General features: G+C 40.2%; 1 protein-coding gene across 4 annotated transcripts in view; it reads left to right on the top strand.

Moving 5' to 3' along the window:
• Window positions 1-713: 713 nt before the first annotated feature.
• CEP350 (centrosomal protein 350) overlaps window positions 714-6,000 on the top strand; it is a 114,089-nt gene continuing 108,802 nt past the window's right edge. For all 4 annotated transcript variants that reach the window (XM_054587700.1, XM_054587699.1, XM_054587701.1 and 1 more), the window contains exon 1: window positions 714-1,070. The gene's annotated coding sequence lies outside the window, so the exon portion shown is untranslated. The remainder of the gene's footprint in view (window positions 1,071-6,000) is intronic.

Below are 6,000 nucleotides of genomic sequence, written 5' to 3'. Positions count from 1 at the left end.
TGTCATTTAAGCTAAATCTTGACAGATGATAGAAAATACCACGCAAAGACAGGGGATAGAGGATTATGATAGTAGAAGATACGTTGATCACAGGGAGTTTTCCAAAGCAGAGTTATATCAAAGCCAGCACCCAAAGGGAGGAATCACCCTTTTACTTGCTCTGGAGTCTTAAGCCATTAGAGTGCACGCAGAACAGAACTGTAACCCTCGCGAATACAAGGGCCACTGACAGCAGTGGATAATTGCAGCAGCCGCAGAGCTGCGATCGCTCTGAAACTGACTGGGGTAAAGAAGATTTATTTGGACGACAATTGGTGAAACACCGTAAACTCTTGAGAAGCTGCAATTTCTAGACTTCGAGTCCATCCTTGCCAACACCCCCCGCCCCCTGCTTGCTTTCTTTGGCCGAGGGTGAAATGCACAACCAGAAGGCCCAAGTAGAGTCAGAAGAAAGAGAGCGAGGAAGGTCTCCGCTGCGGATCTACTTTGGCTCCTCCCGAGTCCTGCAAGGCTCAAACTTCGCCACACTAATCATGGCGTCCTCGAGCTTCCTCTTCTCGCTTTCGGTCGCCCTTACCTTTTGGCCACAATCAACATGGCCCTAACCGAAGGTTGCATTCCTGTGGAACCGTCTCGGGACAGTTCTCGCGAGGTTTGCCTGGGCCCCTAATGCTCCCGCCCTGCCTCGCGCCGTCGCCGCCACCGCCACTGCTGCCGGCGCCGCTCCTCCTCCGTGTCAGTTGTTGGGCTGTAATGGCGACTGGGCCGCCGCTGCCGAAGTGACTCCCGGGCGGGGGAGCGGGGCCAGACCTGCGCCAGAGGGAACTGCAGAGAACCGCAGCTCAGGGCTGGCTTGCTGTGGGGGAGGGGAGGCAGCCTTTCCGCCTCTCCTTCCTTCTCTGCAGACCCTCGGCTCCCGGGAGCCGGTGCGAGGCGGGCACCGGGTGCGTCCCCGGAGCCGGGAGGCCAGGCCGGGCAGCCCTGGGGCCGGTCGGGGCGGCGTCACTGTACCCTCCGCCAGGCCCCGCGGGATGCACCGTGGGAGCCGAGGGCGGAGGCGACACTCTCAGGTGAGCTTCGGAAGGACCTGGCTGGGACCACGGACGTCCGCTTAGGCACCGCTGCCTCTGTCCGCGGTCCCGGGTCCCCGGTGACGGCGAGAGAGGCGGGGCGGGGCGCAGGGGCCCTGGCCCATCCAGGGGTTCCCCTTGACGAACCAGCCTGGGTCCTGAGGCTTTGCCGGGAGGGCCATCCTGAGACGTGGGTTTCAAGCCCCACCGGTACCTGCCGAAGACGGGCTTTCCTTCCTTACCTGCCAGTGCCGGCCACTTCCCCCCCTTCCCTGCCCCTCCCCTCTTCTGCAAAAGATGTAAGATACCTCTCTTCTTTGGTCTCTGAAGTGTCTTATTCATTTAGAGATGAGGCATATTTTGGGAAATTCCGGGGAACTGGCAAGAATGACTAGTTTCTGTTCCTTTTTGGTGGGGATAAACATTCTCAAGTATGGGAAAAACTTTGATTTTCTGCTCCAGTGTAGCAGCTGCTTGATGTCGTCTTCCGATTTATTAACACACAATCTAAGGGGGAATTTTAAAAAGCTTTACGCTTTGAAAGTTGTCATTTCCCTCTGCCTGCTTTTAAAATGTAGCCCAACATGCTAAATAATATTTAGCTAATGTTACAAATATGGGGTGGAATTTGGATGGATTTTTTGTTTTCAGATAGGAAGTTGCACATAGGTATAGATTTCAATGTGGCTTTAGTTTAGCAGCAAACCCTCCGTATAGGAGAAAAAAGCAGGTTGTCAGGAATAGTGGTCCGTATCCATGTACTCCACCAGATTGTTTTGTTTTGATGGTGATCCTTGTTTTGAATTTGGAAAAGTCGTTAATGGTTATGTTGCCATGCAAACGTACCTCCTCCTGCCCTCTCTATTTTCAGGGTTTTAAAGGAAAGGCTGACTTAGGCACATCTAGTACCGACCAGAAAAAGGGTTGTAGAAGCAGTAATAAAACACTGAAAGCTGCTCTCCATTTAAATGTCTTAGTTTAAAATTTTGTTTTTAAATAAGGTAGTGTGCTCCTAATAACATGAGACTGTGACTTTGGAGGATTGGTTGTTAGACCTGTGATAGAAGTTGCCTCAGACTCAAGAGTGGGCGTGTAATTGTTTTGTTTTGCTAAATTGACAAACTCCAATCCAATGTAATAAGTGAACCATTGAACCTCATTGTGTGGAATTTAAGATACTTTAATCAGAAAATAAACATCAAGTTAGAATACATTGTATGTGTGGATAAATATGTATATCTCGTATTTTCATGGTCAGTAGTAGGATTCTGTAATAATGATGAGTTATATGTAAACAATTTTGTATAGGTGTGAAAAAATTTCTCTGATTCTCTGGCCTGCATTGCTATGTAGTGTTATGTAAGAGTATTAATACTTGAACAACCAGCCTCCTGTGGAGTAATCAAGTTGTGAAGTAGGAAGTTTTGAATTTTTTCCCTAATGTTTCTGATTGCTGATCTTTTGCCCATTTTATAACCCATCTGCCATATCATAGACAGAATACAGGGCATGAAGTCCCTATCCAATTTTATTTTTATTAAATTGCTTTAAGTTATAGTGGGAACAAAAAAGAAGCTGCTGTCTGAAGTAACTGACATCATTTTTTGCTGTGCTTCCACATATTTAGTCTTCATAGCAATTTTGTGAAGTAGGTTTGGTAAATATTGTTCTTATTTTTGCACTTGTGGAAATTGACACACAATGAGGATCTTTTATGTGAGTGCTGCCCTTATTTCTGCAGTTGATTTAGAATTGATCTAGAATAAGCTTTATTTTCATTATTTTTTAATTGATGACTTATTAGTTTCAGTATGCAACATAATTATTCAATACTTGTATATGTTGCAAAATGATCACAACAAATCTAAAATTCTAGAGTTTTATTTTAAATTTAATATTAATATTAAATATTAATATTAATATAGATGCTTCTGGTGTTTGGCTTTTTAAAATCTAAATAAAAATTTATTTGTGTTCTTTTTTTAATTTTAAATATTTTATTTATTTATTTTAGAGAGAAGGGAAGGGAGGGAGAAGGAGAGAAACATCGATGTGTGAGAGAGACATCCATCAGTTGGCTCTTGCACAGCCCTGGCTGGGGACCTGGTCTTCAACCCAGGCATGTGCCCTGACTGGGAATCAAACCTGCAGCGACCTTTCGGTTCACAGACCGGCATTCAGTCCACTGAGCCACAGCAGCCAGGGCAAAAATTTATTTTTGTTCCGTTTCACATGTCGCTTGTTCCTTATGCTGATGATTGTCAGTTCTTTAAAAACATTAGTATTTTTATAGCATTTTGTTAATTATTACAAGTCATGAAGTCTGGTAATATATTGCTTTACTTCTGTAGGTACTTTTTGCTTGAACAATGTTCCTAAGAAATTGCAGTTAATTTGTTTTCTCTCATTTCGTTTGGATACTCATAGTTCTGTCATCTTTGGTACTTCAAATCATTTATACTCTTGATTATGTAAAAGAAATATTCAAGCTACATGATCAGTAGTGAAACCAAAAACTAGTAACATCTTGGCGATTTTATTGTAGAGTTATATTGTAGATTTAAAAAGTTCACTGGCCATCCATACTTGTGATTGCTTTTTGCAGAGTGGGGCAAGCTATGAAATAAATAAATAAATAAATAAATAAATAAGTATTTTAAAGATCTAAATGGCTTTGTTAAGCAACTCATGAATCAGGCAGCATCCTATGTAGGAACCAGAAGGGTGCTCCCAAAATACTGGTAGTTACCTTTATTGACTTTTTACCCCATATCACACAATTTCTGGTGCACAAATAGTCCCCTCAAAAACTGAATAATCAAACAATTGCATAGTTCTTTTTTCTGCACTAGTATTTTTTGCTTATTGTTATCACAAAGTAACTTTACATTTACTAGTTGTTATCCTGGGTTATTATTTGACTTTCGCATCTAGTCTGTAAATTCCATGATGGCAGAGATCCTGTGTTAGCTATTTGGTCCCCAGTGCCTAACACATAGTAAAACAGTAAATATTGGTGGAAGAAATGGACTAAAGAATGGTCTTGACATAATATTTAAAAAACAAAACCAAAACCACATTAGTTCATTGTTCCTAGGCACACCTCAGTTCTTTTTAGGAATATACTCCAGGGGTCTATTCCAGTTCCCTAGGAAAAAGGGGCGTGACAGCCTGGAATTAAAAAGCCACTGTGAATAAGCCACAGGTGGATCCCGAAAACTTTATTGACTATTTTAATGATTTGCCTAGCTGTTCTGGCAATAGTTAGTGTAATTTAAAGAAAATAGATGGTTTAAGAACCTACCTATTATACTAGTACTATAATTATAGACTTGTAATAACTTTAAGTCACTTTTTAATTACAGCATAGGGAGTTTTAAATCTTAAAGTCCAGCTAGCCCAATTCTCACGTTTTATACATAAGTAAACAGAGCATGAGGCGAGGGAAATAGCTTACCCATAGTTGGTTTTATAACAGGATGAAGAATTTACTATATAGCTTCTAAGTCTACATTTGTTTAATGTGTCAGATGATTATCAAATGAGAGCATAATTGTGAACAACCAGGCAATCTATTATACATCAGTGTTAATTAAAAACTCAAAACAGATCTCTCTTCAGGAATCAAAAATACTTGCTAACTTAAAAATAAATCTCAACCCTCTCCTCTGTAATTGGGACTACACATTGGTACAACTGGAACAATGTTCTAGAAGGATATTTGGCATTACCTATTAAAATTAAAAGTACACTCTTTTTTTGATAGTCATTTCATTTTTAGGCATTTATCTGACATTTTAATACAAGAGCACAGGAACAAACTTACAAGGATGTTCATTTTAGCATTATTACAAATAAATGTCATAAACATTTATAAATAACAAGAAAGTGTCCTAAATGTCCATTGGTAAGGGAATAGTTAATACTGTAGTATATTTATGGTGTGAGGTACTATGCATTTGTCAACATTTACTTCTAAGAAACAGCTGAGTGTATCCTTGAGCATAGGAACCATGTAGCAGGCTCTCTGGGTTCAAATACTAACTGCATCATTTATTAGCTGTGACTATCAGCAAGTTACTTACCCTCATCTATACAGGGGATATAATTATTCTCTCTTGCAGGTCTGTTGTGAGAATTAAGTTAGTTAATATTTAAGCGTAGTAAGTACCACATAAGTGTTTGCATTTACTATTATGTACTGACATGAAAGAATGTTCATTACATAATATTGAGGGAAAGAATAAGGTGCACTACACTGTGGAATGTGATTCAATTTTGTAAAAGCAAACATACACACATAGGCAAAGAAATGTAGTTTGATTTTCTTTTGTGTGTGTGCATGGGTAAGAATCTGTAAGTATAGACATTAAGCCGTTAGCTGTGTTATCCCTGGGAGGATGGATGACTTTCGTTTTTATACTTTAGACACTGTTGTATCGTTTATCATATGTCCTACTTTTATAATGTTTGAAAACTTTTTTCCTAAAAATACTGAAGCAGAATTTTTCTTCTATTATATGGTCATATAAATGTATTTTTGAAGATAGATGTTATTCAGAGATCTACAGATTTCATCAACAGTATATCACATGATTAGATTCTGTTTCAAAACTTTTGTTGATGGAAGGTTAAAATTAATCTATGAAAATCTCTAATGTATTTATTCTTCTAGTGGCTTTGTGACCTTAAACCTCATTTCTGAATTTCAAAGTAAGCATGTAGGCCGGATCAGTATTTTTTTAAACACAAGATTCCCAGACTGTGCCCCAGGTTACCTTGGAGCACCACAGTGAACTCACACCAGCACTGTGGGGTATTTTGAAACTTTTGAGGGAAATACAGTAATACTTGACATCTGTGAGATGTCTGTGGGACATCCAACATCTGTGGGACACTGTTCAAATGTTTAGCTTGAGGTAGTGAGTGC

This window comes from Pteronotus mesoamericanus, unplaced genomic scaffold (assembly GCF_021234165.1).
Source record: "Pteronotus mesoamericanus isolate MK-2021 breed Mesoamerican mustached bat unplaced genomic scaffold, CSHL_Meso_final scaffold_1186, whole genome shotgun sequence".
Classification (NCBI taxonomy): domain Eukaryota; kingdom Metazoa; phylum Chordata; class Mammalia; order Chiroptera; family Mormoopidae; genus Pteronotus; species Pteronotus mesoamericanus.
The sequence above is the reverse complement of the archived record's forward strand: the minus strand, read 5'-3'. Positions and strand labels throughout refer to the sequence as shown.